We start from the raw sequence: 16,647 nt of genomic DNA on the forward strand, positions 1-16,647 counted from the left end.
CCTAAAGCATGATGGATTTGGACACTCATTTAGTCCTTGTGCTTTTCCTACTTATAAGAAACCTGTCATGGTTCCAAAAGATGAAACTCTTCAAATAACTTTGAGGCATTGTTTACCTTAAAGAATCTTTATTCAAGGTATTGGCACATACATGGTCAAAGCTAAAATCTGAATTCTCCTCCCCTAAACACCTAGTATCAAAGCACAATTCCATCCTGTAATTAACAGTCATAAATCACATTCTCTAATTAGTTTGAAATGCAGACCTTCCCTCCAGTTCTCCAACATGCCATTTCTTATCATCTCTTATTTCAAACAACCTTGAAAAACACTCTACTATTATGTCTAACTAATTCCCATACACATTCTTCCTCCTCCCCCCCCCAGCATCATCTAATTCTAACTCTAAAAGTAACATACAAGTTAAGGGGAAAATGGCTGCATCTTCATATATTGTCAAAGCAAGAACATCCAATGTTAGCAGCGTTGACAAAACCAATACATTGTGTAATTACTCTGTTGAAATCTACTTGGTGCAGCTAGATTCAAATGTATATTCACTTTGAAATTCACTGGGAGGCCTAGGACGAGTCTCTCCCCTGTTTTTGACCAATGTTCTCACAATCCTTGCAGAATAATTCTTAGGCCAGAATGTTGCTTTGATTTCCTTGTAGAAATTGCATGGTGCCATTGTATCATCTTACAATCAATCAAAAGAAAGTTAGGTTAGGATTTCCCCTGCTAAAAAATATAGATCAAGCTTCTCAATTTCTCCTAAGGATGAATTTCTAACTGTCTCTTAGAAATCATTATTGCTTGTGTGGAAACTTCTAACTTCCCCAAGTTACTTGAAGGACAGTTCTACAGATTTGAAAGAAAACCACATCAGAGCTATAACCCTGGAGAAAGTAGAGAAGGAACAGTTCAGCACATTATGTTCCAGCTTCAGATAATATCTTTGTTACAAATGCAAAATGCCCATGTGTATAACTTATATTCATAGAGATAGATTGACCAAAAATTTGAGGTACCGTATATACTTGAGTATAAGCCGACTCGAGTATAAGCCGAGACCCCCAATTTCACCCCCAAAAACTGGAAAAAGTTATTGACTCGAGTATAAGCCGATCCGCCGTTCTGCAAGCCTCTGCCGCCAGCAGAGGCTCGATCCGCCATTTTGCAAGCCTGAATACACAGGAATACCCTGTGTGGCCGCGGCTCGTCGGCAGGTCTCCGTTCCTCCTGCTGACCTTTGGGGAGGTTTGGGCGCCTCCCCAAACCTCCCCAAACCTCGGCAGGTCTCCGTTCCTCCTGCCGACCTTTGGGGAGGTTTGGGCGCCTCCCCAAACCTCCCCAAACCTCGGCAGGTCTCCGTTCCTCCTGCCGACCTTTGGGGAGGTTTGGGCGCCTCCCCAAACCTCGGCAGGTCTCCGTTCCTCCGCGCAGACCTGCCGACCTTTGGGGAGGTTTGGGCGCCTCCCCAAACCTCGGCAGGTCTCCGTTCCTCCTGCCGACCTTTGGGGAGGTTTGGGCGCCTCCCCAAACCTCCCCAAACCTCTGCAGGTCTCCGTTCCTCCGCGCAGACCTGCCGACCTTTGGGGAGGTTTGGGCGCCTCCCCAAACCTCCCCAAACCTCGGCAGGTCTCCGTTCCTCCTGCCGACCTTTGGGGAGGTTTGGGCGCCTCCCCAAACCTCCCCAAACCTCGGCAGGTCTCCGTTCCTCCTGCCGACCTTTGGGGAGGTTTGGGCGCCTCCCCAAACCTCCCCAAACCTCGGCAGGTCTCCGTTCCTCCTGCCGACCTTTGGGGAGGTTTGGGCGCCTCCCCAAACCTCGGCAGGTCTCCGTTCCTCCTGCCGACCTTTGGGGAGGTTTGGGCGCCTCCCCAAACCTCCCCAAACCTCGGCAGGTCTCCGTTCCTCCTGCCGACCTTTGGGGAGGTTTGGGCGCCTCCCCAAACCTCGGCAGGTCTCCGTTCCTCCGCGCAGACCTGCCGACCTTTGGGGAGGTTTGGGCGCCTCCCCAAACCTCCCCAAACCTCGGCAGGTCTCCGTTCTTCCTGCCGACCTTTGGGGAGGTTTGGGCGCCTCCCCAAACCTCGGCAGGTCTCCGTTCCTCCTGCCGACCTTTGGGGAGGTTTGGGCGCCTCCCCAAACCTCCCCAAACCTCGGCAGGTCTCCGTTCTTCCTGCCGACCTTTGGGGAGGTTTGGGCGCCTCCCCAAACCTCGGCAGGTCTCCGTTCCTCCGCGCAGACCTGCCGACCTTTGGGGAGGTTTGGGCGCCTCCCCAAACCTCCCCAAACCTCGGCAGGTCTCCGTTCCTGTTTGGGGAGGTTTGGGCGCCTCCCCAAACCTCCCCAAACCTCGGCAGGTCTCCGTTCCTCCGGGCAGACCTGCCGACGTTTGGGGAGGTTTGGGGAGGCGCCCAAACCTCCCCAAAGGTCGGCAGGAAGAACGGAGACCTGCCGAGGTTTGGGGAGGTTTGGGGAGGCGCCCAAACCTCCCCAAAGGTCGGCAGGTCTGCGCGGAGGAACGGAGACCTGCCGAGGTTTGGGGAGGTTTGGGGAGGCGCCCAAACCTCCCCAAACAGGAACGGAGACCTGCCGAGGTTTGGGGAGGTTTGGGGAGGCGCCCAAACCTCCCCAAACGTCGGCAGGTCTGCGCGGAGGAACGGAGACCTGCCGAGGTTTGGGGAGGTTTGGGGAGGCGCCCAAACCTCCCCAAACGTCGGCAGGTCTGCGCGGAGGAACGGAGACCTGCCGAGGTTTGGGGAGGCGCCCAAACCTCCCCAAACAGGAACGGAGACCTGCCGAGGTTTGGGGACGTTTGGGGAGGCGCCCAAACCTCCCCAAAGGTCGGCAGGTCTGCGCGGAGGAACGGAGACCTGCCGAGGTTTGGGGAGGTTTGGGGAGGCGCCCAAACCTCCCCAAACAGGAACGGAGACCTGCCGAGGTTTGGGGACGTTTGGGGAGGCGCCCAAACCTCCCCAAAGGTTGGCAGGTCTGCGCGGAGGAACGGAGACCTGCCGAGGTTTGGGGAGGTTTGGGGAGGCGCCCAAACCTCCCCAAACAGGAACGGAGACCTGCCGAGGTTTGGGGACGTTTGGGGAGGCGCCCAAACCTCCCCAAAGGTCGGCAGGTCTGCGCGGAGGAACGGAGACCTGCCGAGGTTTGGGGACGTTTGGGGAGGCGCCCAAACCTCCCCAAAGGTTGGCAGGTCTGCGCGGAGGAACGGAGACCTGCCGAGGATTGGGGACGTTTGGGGAGGCGCCCAAACCTCCCCAAAGGTCGGCAGGTCTGCGCGGAGGAACGGAGACCTGCCGAGGTTTGGGGAGGTTTGGGGAGGCGCCCAAACCTCCCCAAACAGGAACGGAGACCTGCCGAGGTTTGGGGACGTTTGGGGAGGCGCCCAAACCTCCCCAAAGGTCGGCAGGTCTGCGCGGAGGAACGGAGACCTGCCGAGGTTTGGGGAGGCGCCCAAACCTCCCCAAACAGGAACGGAGACCTGCCGAGGTTTGGGGAGGTTTGGGGAGGCGCCCAAACCTCCCCAAACGTCGGCAGGTCTGCGCGGAGGAACGGAGACCTGCCGAGGTTTGGGGAGGCGCCCAAACCTCCCCAAAGGTCGGCAGGAGGAACGGAGACCTGCCGAGGTTTGGGGAGGTTTGGGGAGGCGCCCAAACCTCCCCAAAGGTCGGCAGGAGGAACGGAGACCTGCCGAGGTTTGGGGAGGTTTGGGGAGGTGCCCAAACCTCCCCAAAGGTCGGCAGGAGGAACGGAGACCTGCCGAGGTTTGGGGAGGTTTGGGGAGGCGCCCAAACCTCCCCAAACGTCGGCAGGTCTGCGCGGAGGAACGGAGACCTGCCGAGGTTTGGGGAGGCGCCCAAACCTCCCCAAACGTCGGCAAGTCTCCGTTCCTCCGCGCCCTGCCTGCCTGCTTCTTTCCGCTGCGGAAAGAAGCAGGCAGGCAAGGCGCGGAGTTTGGGGAGGTGCGCGCGCACCTCCCCAAACCTCCCCAAACTTCGGCAGGTCTCGGACGGCGGTGGCTTGGGAGAGGTGCGGGCGATCCCGGAAGCACCAAAGCCTCGGCCGCGCACAAGTCCTCGGTAAGTTTTTTTGTTGACTGGAGTATAAGCCGAAGTGGAATTTTTCAGCCCAAAAAGTGGGCTGAAAAATTCGGCTTATACTCAAGTATATACGGTATATCTAGACAAAGGCTAAAATTCTGATTTAAGGTCAGGGGATAATCAGGCCAAAAAGTCCAGTGTAAAACCCAAATTGGATTAGAAGACCTCCAAGGTCCATTCTATTCTATTCTATTCTATTCTATTCTATTCTATTCTATTCTATTCTATTCTATTCTATTCTATTCTATTCTATTCTATTCTATTCTATTCTATTCTATTCTATTCTACAGACCCCATAAATGGCAATTTTAATCTGATTTGGCATTCGTCATTTTTCCCCTTTCTGTTTGTTGCTGACACTTTCCAAAAAAGACCACAACTGGCTTTTGCATATATTGGGAAGATGAGAATCAGAATTATGTCTCTTTATTTATGGTATTTAATTTTTCCGTGGGCAGAGTTTGCCATAATGACCTGTATTAAAATGTGGAAATTCTACAACGAGGCAGGAATACATCATCAGAAACTCCAGACTTCATTAAAAAAAGATTTTTGTTTTTAATATACTCAGAAGAAAGAGGGAGGAAAAGTTGAATACTTTAATAAATAAGTTTGTTAGCTGCATTCATCTGATTTAATTCTAATGAAATGAAACATGTAATTAAATCATATTTTTTTGAATAGAGGTGCTGCTCTGTGCTGCACCTTTTGACTTACCAAAGAAAAAGAAAAGACATACTGATTTATTCCATATAGTCTTCAGTTTCATGCAATCCTTTTAAGGAATGTTAGTTGTTTCATAATTTCTCCCTGCATAAGGAAGGAGAGATGCACTCACTTTGCCTATTCTTTTCAATGAATTCTCTTTTGCCCTTTTTGTTCAATGAATTCCTTTTTCCTTTTGGGGGAGAACATCTGTAGCAAGCTTAGCCAATTGCTTTCCATCTCCCTCCTCTCCCTGTTGCATAGCACAGTGGGTGAGCAACCCACAGCCTCACAGCCATATCAGGCCAGGATCTTGATTCCATCCCGTCTCACTCTAATTTCCAAAGCACTCTGCCAAATGAGTTCATTTCTAGAAGCTATAGCTCCCTTTTCTGTAGACTGCTGCTTACTTAGGGCTCATTGATCTGGGCTGTAAAAAATCCAGGTGATCAGTAGATACAGAATACTTAATAACACTGCAATGTAGTGGGTCCGACGCAAGGAAGAGACGCCAGCCGGAGTACGTGTTCAGCTCTTTATTGGAAGGGGGGTAGCGTACTGAGGAATGAGGGTTACCTGGCCTCCTTAAATACCTAGCCAGGTAAGCGGACAGCCAATGGGGTTGGCCCTAGGTTTCCCTCCAAATCTGGGTTTCCCGCCAAAACTGTTCAGACCAACGCCCCCTGGTGGCTGTTGCTATGCAGGTGCCTGCATACATAACACCCCTCCCCCCTTAGAGAAGAACCACATAACAACTATAGAACAAATTTGCAACTAGCTACATAACTATACACACTGTGTGTCAATGCAAGGCAACTGTGGGGTGATCACTTGGACACATAGTCCGCCAGGTGCCCTGTGGGGCCGGGTGGACCATCTGGGCGTGGCTTGGCCCTGGGCTTGGACAGCTGGTTCGTGAGGCCTCTGTGCTGGGTTGAGCAGAGCTGGGTTCAGAAGGCCCTCCTCCTCTGATTCCTGTTCTGTGTTGTTTCCAGCTGGGCTGACCTCTCCTGGGGTGTGGCTATCCTGTTGGGCGTGTGTGGTGCACTCAGGGACCCTTCCTCTGAGCTGGTCGATGTGTCGCCTTATGTGTCTGTCCCCCTCCACCCCCACAATGTAAGAGAGGGGCCCAGTTTTCTCAACCACTGTGCCCGGAATCCATGGATGTCCTGCCCCATAGTTCCTTGCCCAGACCAGGTCCCCTACGTTGAGAACTCTGTGCGTGGCTGAAGATAATAAAAATAATAATAATAATTTAATTTGTATACTGCCCTTCTCCCAAAGGACTCAGGGCGGTGAACAGGGCAATAAATACTAAAATACAAAGATACAAAAATTAAGAAAAGATTAAACATAATGCCCTATGCAATACAACAATAAATTACAATACATTAAAAACAATAATAAAACCCAAACCCATCAGACCAGGCCGGCTTGTTCAAACAAATAGGTTTTTAGATCACGTCGGAAGGAGCGGAGGTCGGGAGCCATCCGGAGCTCAACCGGTAAACAGTTCCACAAATCCGGTGCACCCACAGAGAAGGCCCTCCCCCTGGGGGTCACCAGTCAGCATTCTCTGACCGGTGGCACCCTGAGGAGGCCCTCTCTGTGGGAGCGCACTGGACGGAGGGAAGTTGATGCCGGCCGCAGGTGCTCCCTAAGGTACTCCGGACCCATGCCATGTAGGGCTTTAAAGGTCATTACCAGCACCTTGAATCTCACCCGGAAGACAACTGGAAGCCAATGCAGCTCACGGAGCAAAGGTGTAACATGGGAGTATCGGGAGACTCCCAACACGACTCTCGTGGCTGCATTCTGCACCAGTTGGAGCCTCCGAGTGGTCCTCAAGGGCAGCCCCATGTAGAGAGCGTTGCAGTAGTCCAACCGAGAGGTCACGAGCGCATGAGTGACCATACGCAAGGCATCCCGGCCTAGATAGGGCCACAACTGGTGCACCAGGCGAACCTGGGCGAAGGCCCCCCTAGTCACAATTACTATATGATCTTCTAAAGAAAGCTGTGAGTCTAGGAGGACTCCCAAGTTGCGGGCCCTATCTACGGGGGGTAATGACTCACCCCCCATAGAAAGAGATGGAATACTCTGCGTTTCCCGAGATGCCGGTACGCACAGCCACTCAGTCTTGTCAGGGCTGAACCGAAGCCTGTTCCTCTACATCCAGACCCGAACCGCCTCCAGGCAACGGGACATCACGTCGAGGGCATCACTGGGGTGGTTTGGGGTCGAAATAAAAAGCTGGGTATCATCAGCATACTGATGATACCCAACTCCAAAACCACGAATGATCTCTGATGTAGCTAAGATGATGATGATGATGATGATGATGGTGATGGTGATGGTGGCCTATCCGTCTCAGCTGCTACTCGGTCTGGGTGTAAACGGTCCAGCTTGGTGATGAGACGCCATCCCCATTGCAGTTCTGCTGGGCTGTTCTCGGTAGCAACGCACAGTGTAGTGTGTTGGGCAAGTAGAAATTTTGCCAGTCTGTGATGCCAGTCCCCGCTGATGATGCGCCGGAGTGCGTCCTTGGTCGTCCTTACCATCTGTTCAGCTTGCCCGTTGGTCGATGGATGAAAGGGCATGGAGGTGGCGTGTCTAATCCAGTTCACCTTCAAGAACGCCTGGAAATCAGTAGTGGTAAACTGAGGCCCGTTATCAGACACTATTACTTCGGGGAGGCCGTGTGTGGCAAAGAGAGCTCTGAGCACCTGGATTGTCCTAGCCGAGGTCATATTGGGGACAGGGACTACCTCCAGCCACTTGGAGTGGCTGTCCACTACTACTAAGAACAGTTGGCCCTGAAATGGCCCTGCGTAGTCAATGTGGATGCGGGACCAGGGTGTGTGTGTGGCCTCCCACCTGTGTACTGGTGCGCGTGGCATTTCTGGCCTGGATCTCTGGCACATGTAACAGGCCTTGACCCATTCCTCAATGTCCTTGTCCAACCCCAGCCACCAGAGGTAGCTTCTGGCCAGTGCCTTCATCCGAACCACCCCCGGGTGTCCCTCGTGTAAGGATTCCAATACCTTGCCCCGGACTGCAGTGGGAATGATGACCCTGCTACACCAGAGGAGGCAACCCCTGTGTGTGGAGAGCTCATGACGCCTGGCAAAATAGGCCTGGAACTCAGGCCCCGGGGACTTGTCCTGCCACCCTGTGCAAACCCATGAGTGTACCCTGCTCATGATGTTGTCTGTGGCTGTGTTGCTGGCAATGTCCTTGGCATGAACTGGGCATTCTGGCATTCCGAGCTACTCGGAAGCTTCAGCTGGTGCAGAGTGCAGCTGCACGCACACTATTGGGGGCCTCCCGATACTCCCATATCACACCTCTCCTCCGTGAGCTGCACTGGCTTCCAATCGTCTTCCGAGTGAAATTCAAGGTGCTAGTGATGACATACAAAGCCCTACATGGCATGGGTCCGGATTACCTGCGGGAGCACCTACTGCCAGCGTCAACACCCCTCCGTCCTGTGCGCTCCCACAGAGAGGGCCTCCTCAGGGTGCCACCGGTCAGAGAATGCCGGCTGGTGGCCCCCAGGGGGAGGGCATTCTCAGTGGGTGCACCAACCCTCTGGAACTGCTTGCCTACCGAAATCCGGATGGCCCCCGACCTTCGCACCTTCCGGTGCGACTTAAAAACGTACCTGTTCCAGCAGTCCGGCCTGGCCTGATAGCGCTTGGGGTTTCATTTGTTTTTTACTATTGTTTAACTGTATACCTACCTTGCTCTGTACACCGCCCCGAGTCCCTCAGGAGAAGGGCGGTATATAAAAACAAACAAATAAATAAATAAATAAAATTCCTGCAAAGCTAGGAACTGCGTTGCTGGTGCCGGGTCTGGTTTAGTTGTATCAAGGGGAAGCCTACTTAAACCGTCTGCGTGGCCCATCTCCTTTCCTGGCTTGTGCACCAGCTTGCAATTGTAAGCTGCAAGGAAGATGGACCACCAGAGCATTCTGGGGGACAGAATTTGGGGCGTCTGCCTGTCCGTTGTGAACAGGCCCAGGAGTGGATTGTGGTCCGTGAAAACAGTGAACTCCCTGCCATACAGATAATCGTGGAACTTTTTAATTCCTGCCACGATTGCCAGGACTTCCCTGTCAATTTGGGCGTAGTTCCTTTCTGCTCCAGACAGTGTCCTTGAATAGTAGGCGATGGGGATTTGAGCCCCATTAGGCTCTAGGTGACTGAGAATAGCGCCCACGCCATAAGGGGAGGCATCGCACGCAATGCATATGGGCTTTGTTTCTATGAAGTGTGTTACTGTGGACTTGTCAGACAGTAGTGCCTGTAATGCTCTAAAGCTTTGCTCGTGGACGGAAGTCCAGGCCCATGCTGCCTTTTTATCCAGTAACCTGTGAAGTGGCTCTGCAATGCCTGCCTTGTGTGGGAGGAATGTATGATAGAAATTTAGCAGACCCAGGAATGCCTGTACCTCTGCCTTGTTCTTGGGTGTGGGTGCTAGTTTGATGGCCCTCACCTTGGACTCTGTGGGGTGGATTCCCCTGGCATCTACCCTGAATCCCAAGAATTCTGTGGAGGAAACACCTATGCTGCATTTCTCCCTCTTTAGTTTGAGGCCAGCTGTGCGCAGCCTGGACAGCACCTCCCTAAGCCTACCTGCCAGCTCTTCTGCTAATGCTCCTGCAATCAGGATGTCATCGAAATAGGGGCAGACTCCTGTGATGTCCCTGAGTGTCTTCTCCATAACTTCCTGGAAAATGCCAGGAGCAACGCTGACCCCAAACTGCAGCCTGTTCACCCGGAACGCTCCCCTGTGTGTTACTATAGTCTGAATGTCAGCTGTTGCCCTAGTAACTGTGAGTTGCTGGTACGCCTGCGCAAGATCGAGCCTTGCAAAGATGGTGCTGCCTTGAAGGGAAGCGAGAACGTGGCTGACCGTGGGGACCGGGTAAGCGTGCGGGTTTAGGGCGCGGTTCACCGAGCACTTGTAGTCAGCGCAGATCCTTATTTCCCCGTTGGATTTGAGGGGGGTGACGATTGGGGTTTCCCACTCCCCCCCATCTACGGGCTCTAAGATTCCCTGGGCCACCAGCTTATCTAGTTCGCACTCAATTTTGTGTTTGAGCGCGAAGGGGACTCTAACGGGGGGAATGTTCGAGTTAAGTTTGAACGAGATGGTGGGGCCCTGTGTACCTGCCCAGCGTTCCGTCGAAGATGTCTGCGAACTCCTTGCAGACGGCCTCAACGGTGTCTCCCTGGATCCGGTGGATACCGGAGACTGTGATTCCCAGGGCCTCAAACCAGTCTAGACTGACCAGGCTGGCTCTCCGGCCCTCTACCACTACAACCTCCAGGTGCTCTTCGCGACCCTTAAACCCCACCGAAACGGTAGCCTCCCCCTTTACCTTGACCGGCGAATTCTGAAAATCAGTCAGGGTTAAATTTGTAGGCCGTAATTTAATCTGCTGCTTGCTATTAATATAGTTAAGGGTCTCGTCCGAAATGATTGAGACCGCTGATCTGGAGTCAAGCTCCATGCTGCAAGGAATGCCTTGCAAGCGGATTGTTAATCTAATTTTGGGTTTCAGCAGCTGGAGGCTACCCGTGTGGTTAATGGCCAGCTGGCTCTCAACATAGCCAATTCGTGTTTTGGTCGGGGCCCCAGTACCTTCAAATGGCGATTCCTCCGGTTGCAGCTTGTGGATCTCCTCTCGGGGGGGGCGGCTACGACAGACCGTGGCTATGTGGCCTGTTTCCTTGCAGGCCCGACACGTGGCCGCCTGGAACTTACAGAGGCTGTGCACGTGGTTCCCACCACACCCTGCGCACTTCTGAGGGTTGGTGGCATTGCTAGGAGGCCTGGGCCTGTCTGGGCGTCTGCCTCGCTGGTCGGGGGTCGACTTCCGCTGGAGGAGGTCGATGCTCTGCTCGTCCTCGGCTGTGGTGACCTGCCGGTGGATGCTGGCTGCCTGGCTGCCAGTCCGGGTCTCCTGGACTTCTTGGACGGCCCCGCAGATTGCTTCGTTTGCCAGGATGGCGTCTTCGGCTTCCTGGAGCGAAACCTCCTCTCTTTCGAACAGGCGCTCTTGCAGCCGCCTGTCTTGTAGGCCGCAAATCAGCCAGTCCCGTAGCCGCTCCTCCAAGTTTGAAAACTTGCAGGTGACGGCGGCTTCTCGTAGGGCGGCGAGGAATTCGGCACCGGACTCGTCAGGGCGCTGGTCCCTTTTTTCGAACTGTCACCTCGTGGCCACTTTGGAGTGCCGGGGCCAGAAGTTGGTGTTGAGCTTGGCAACGAGGTCCCGGTACGCCACGGTATTGATGGCTTCTGGGGCGAACAGGTTCACGGCGATCTCTAGGAGTGCAGGTCCCCCGATGCAGAGCAGGGCTGCCGCCTTTGCGCCGTCCTCCGAGATCTGGTTGAACCGCATGTACAGTTCAGCGTGAGCCAGGTACCGGGCCCATGTCTCGGGGTGGCGGGTGTCAAATTCGTGGGGTTGTCCGGCCCTTGCCATCGCAGTGTTGTTCGGGTCTTGAGTCATGGATTGCGGTGACTGGCGTGGTCCGGTTGGCTGATGGTCGTGTTGGGAGGAAGGGAAGTGTTCTGAACCAGCCCCTTCTGGCCTTGTAATAAGGCAAACCCCTATTCAGAAAGAAGAGACTGGAGAGCGTCCAAGGCTGAAAAGCGTTTGCCAAGATTTAATAGTCAATTAACAAAACAAGAAACCAAAACTCCGGAACTTGAATCCTCAAGCAGAAGGGTTGCTTTCAGCAACCAGCCCCTCCCCAAACACTCCTTTTATAGAGAGCTCAGGGCGTGGTCTCCCTGTGCCTCCTCCCGAGGAGACCCGCAGCCTTTTTCTGCTTAGTCCTGCTCGACTGCCTCCTGCGTCGGGCGTCCTTGAACAGGGCCAGCTGTGGGTCATCATCTTCCGCACTATCGGGCTCACGCAGCTGAGAAGAGGGCCCCGGCTGGGAACTCTGCCAAGCCTCCACGCCATCATCAACCGGTTCGTCTCCCACACGGTCCTCCTCCCCCTCATCTGAGTCATCCGACACATCTGAGCCGGCTGCCGAAACCACAGGCTGGCCCTGAGTCACAACAGGAAGATTCCTCCTTCCTTCAGCGTGCAGTGCGCTCCCCAAGCTCCTTGTCGGCAGCAGATCCCATCCTCATCGCCACTGCAATGTAGTGGGTCTGACGCAAGGAAGAGACACCAGCCGGAGTATGTGTTCAGCTCTTTATTGGAAGGGGGGTAGCGTACTGAGGAATGAGGGTTACCTGGCCTCCTTAAATACCTAGCCAGGTAAGCGGACAGCCAATGGGGTTGGCCCTAGGTTTCCCGCCGAAACTGGGTTTCCCGCCAAAACTGTTCAGGCCAACGCCCCCTGGTGCCTGTTGCTATGCAGGTGCCTGCATACATAACAAACACAGCTGGAAGGGACCTTGGAGGTCTTCTGGTCCAACCCCCTGCTCAAGCAGGAGACCTTATACCATTCCCGACAAAGGGCTGTCGAGTTCCTTCTTGAAAATCTCCAGCAATGAAGCACCCACAATTTCTGGAGGCAAGCAGTTCCACTGGTTTATTGTTCTCCCTGTCAGGAAATTTCTCCTTAGTTCTAGGTTGAACCTCTCTTTAATGATCTTCCACCTGTTAGTTCTTACCCTGCCCACAGATGCTTTGGAGAATAAGGCAGTCCCCTCTTTTCTGTGACAAAAAATATTGGAAAACTGCTACCATGTCACCCCTAGTCCTTCTCTGTGTTAAACTAAATAATCCCAGTTTCTGCAACCATTCCCCTTAATTTAGAACATTATGCGATTTGATTCTAAGCTACATGTTGCATCTTTTTCTATATAGTAGACTACTTTCTGTAGAAATATTTGTAGATGTGTAATCCTGAAGAAGATAATGAAATATAAAGGTCACCTTCTCTCTTTCTCTTCAATGTGAAAAAAATCAAAGTCTTACACTTAGGCAGGAAAAACCAAAGGAACAAATACAGATTAGGCAAGACCTGGCTTAAAAACAGTATCTGTGAGAGGGACCTTGAAGTCCTAGTGGATGATCACTTGACTATGAGCCACCAGTGTGCAGCAGCAACCAAAAAAGCTAATACAATCCTGGGTTGTATAAACAGAAAGTATTAGTACTGCTTTATAAAACCCTAATAAGACCACACCTGGAATACTGCAGCCAAGTTTGGTCACCATACTACAAAAAAGATATTGAGACCTCAGAAAAAATTCAGAGAAGAGCAACTAAGATGATCAAAGGCCTGGAGACTAAAACAAACAAAGAATGGCTGCAGGACTTGGGTTTGGCTAGTCTAAAGAAAAGAAGAAACAGGGGAGACATGATGGCTGTGTTCCAGTATCTGAGAGGCTGCCTCAAGGAAGAGGGTCAGGTTGTTCACCAGAACACCAGAGGGAAAGACAAGAAACAATGGTTGGAAACTGGCCAAAGAGAGAAGCAACCTGGAATTAAGGAGAAACTTCCTGACAGTGAGGACAATCAACCAGTGGGACAGATTACCCCCAGAAATCGTGGACACTCCATCACTGGAATTTTTTAAGAAGAAACTGGACAACCACCTGTCTGAGACGGTATAGGTTCTCCTGCTTGAGCAGGGGGCTGGACTAGAAGACCTCCAAGGTCCCTTCCAACTCTGTTATTCTATTCTATTCTATTCTATTCTATTCTATTCTATTCTATTCTATTCTATTCTATTCTATTCTATTCTATTCTATTCTATTCTATTCTATTCTATTCTATTCTATTCTATTCTCATTAGGTTGGCCCATGGTATGTTCTAAATGCCTTGAATAATCACTGCATTGATTAACCCACTTGTAGGTTATCAATACAATTTAAAATGGGGAAAATTCCAGTAGAAGAACACAGACATCTTACTTTGTGCCAATGAGATCACTTTTCTAAAGAAAAGGGATTATTTTTTGTTGTTGCAGTCCTGACAGGATGGTTAAGGTTACAGGTTTACACTGTTGATCATTGTTAAGGCATCAGTATGGTCTTTCTGATTCCTGTTTGGCTTCAGGTGAAGGGTGACTGTCCTTTAAGTTGTCCATAACTCCATTTCCATGTCTCTAGATCAGCATTTCTCAACCTTGGCAACTTTGAGATGCATGGACTTCAACTCCCAGAATTCCCCAGCCAACACAGAGTTCTGGGAGTTGAAGTCCATGCATCTTAAAGTTGCCAGGTGTGAGAAACCCTGATCTAGACCATAAGGCCTGGCATGTATATGATCGTATGTAGTAATAGGCTCAATTATTTAACAAATATCTATTTAAAAGCATTGAAACATGTGGATTTCCCTGCAGCATGCCCAGTTAAAACAAAAGTGGGGGGGGGAAGACCACAAAAGCATGGACAGCAAATGTGTTAATAGCCGATGTCCTAAAACAGAACTTTTTCCAGAGACCTGAAGCACCACAGTAACGTGTGATTGATTTGATTTGTCACAAAGCAGTGATGTCTTCCAGACCCACACACATCCACTGTAATCCATTTCGGAATAAGCCAGAGCGTGTTTGTCATAAATCACATGATAATGTTTGCAATAGAGTATGCTTCATTAGACTCGCCTCCTATAATACTGTGGGATCATTAGGTGGAGGGTAGACGGGAATCATCTCAGCTACAGTCCTTCGGGCCTAGGGAGCCCTCATGTGTTTGTTCCATAAATGTGTTACTAATACGAGATCTTTTCTGAATGGGAAGAATTGTTCAGTAAGCAGAACAAATACAAGGTTGCTGCATGCGAAAATCAACCCATGGTGTTGCACCTTCCCCTCATTACTGCTACCGTAAGGGATAGTTCACAGCAAAAAATAAATTCATATTCAAACTCTCAGATTCAGCAAGGATCAGCTTCGAGATTTTTTATTTTATTTTTTCCCCTCATCACTTGTTTTTAACTTGACCCTTAACTCAGACCCCTTTGGGAAGCATTACCAGCGTGTAAAGGCGGTCCTCACTTTACGGCCACAGTTCACCCCCAAATTTCTGTTGCCAAGTGAAACCTTTGTTCAGTCATTTTCGCCCCATTTTACAACCTTGCTTGCCACAGTTGTTATGTGAATCTCTGCAGTTTGTTAAGTTGGTAACCCGGTTGTTAAGTGAATCTGGCTTCCCCACAGACTTTGCTTGTCAAAAGATCCCAAATGATGATCACACGACCCTGGGATGCTGCAACCATCATAAATATGATTCAGTTGCCAAGTGTTCCAGTTTTGATCACATGACCCTGGGGATGCTGCAACGGTTGTAAGTGTGAAAAACAGCCATGCCATTTTTTCCCAGTGCTGTTGTAACTGTTAACGGTCACTAAATGAACTGTTGTAAATTGAGGACTACCTGAACACACTTGCTGTCCAGTCCCTTTGGAGCATGGCTATATTTAAATCTGTAGTCCTATATTCTCTATTTCTGCCCAGGGATGATAGTTAGAACATCTGTCTTCTGGTGGCTGCATTTTCTCAAGCTTTGGCTATAACAGTGAGGGACTCCATTGCAAATAACATATAAGATAAAGGCAGTTGCTTCTCAAATAAGAATAGAATAGAATAGAATAGAATAGAATAGAATAGAATAGAATAGAATAGAATAGAATAGAATAGAATAGAATAGAATAGAATAGAATAGAATAGGATAGGATAGGATAGGATAGGATAGGATAGGATAGGATAGGATAGGATAGGATAGGATAGGATAGGTTAGAATAGGATAGGATAGGATAGGATAGGATAGGATAGGATAGGATAGAATAGGATAGGATAGGATAGGATAGGATAGGATAGGATAGGATAGGATAGGATAGGATAGGATAGGATAGGTTAGAATAGAATAGGATAGGATAGGATAGGATAGGATAGGATAGGATAGGATAGGATAGGATAGGATAGGTTAGAATAGAATAGGATAGGATAGGATAGAATAGAATAGAATAGAATAGAATAGAATAGAATAGAATAGAATAGAATAGAATAGAATAGAATAGAATAGAATAGAATAGAATAGAATAGAATAGAATAGTTTGAAGGGACCTTGTAGGTCATCTAGTCCAACTCCCCACCCAAGCAGGAGTCCCTACACTATTTCTGACAGATGGCAGTCCAGTCTCTTCTTGAAAGCCTCCAGTGATGAAGCTCTCACAACATCTGGAGGCAAACTGTTCCATTGGTTGATTGTTCTCACTGTCAGGAAATTTCTCCTTATTTCCAGGTTGAATCTCTCCTTGATCAGTTTCCATCTGTTATTCCTTTGTCCTTGCTTTGGAAAATAGGTTGACCCACTCCTCTCTGTTTGCCCCTCAAATATTGGAACACTGCTATCATGTTTCATGCCAGTAGCTATATGCTATTCCTGTTAGGACATCTCCAGGTATTTTGACCTTCAATGGTGTCAGCAGGCATTTGCAGAGTAAGTGTCCTTGAATATGAAATATGCCCTTCAAAAAGAAAATGAGTTTGTCCCAAAACTATTTTCCTTCAGTGTTTATGCAGCAGAACTTTCTTCTCAAGGGTAGTTGAACTGGATTAGGTGTTCTGCTCTATGCATGCTCAAGGCATGAAGTCGGTTAACAGAGCGGGACAGGTTTTCAAAGGGGCATTTCACTTTGACAGAACATCAGTCAATCAAAGCAGGACCTTAGGCTGAAGCAAATCTTCCTACAAAGTAACCTCCTTACTTTGAATCAGGGGCTGAAAAGGAAGCTTCGCCGGATTCAGAGAGGCCCATTTCTGGTGGAGCAAAGCAGCTGGACGGATTAAATTGGTCTGCCTTAACACTTCAACTTCATCAAAGCAGAGGTTC

This window comes from Vipera berus (assembly GCF_964194415.1).
Source record: "Vipera berus genome assembly, chromosome: 13".
Lineage (NCBI taxonomy): Eukaryota > Metazoa > Chordata > Lepidosauria > Squamata > Viperidae > Vipera > Vipera berus.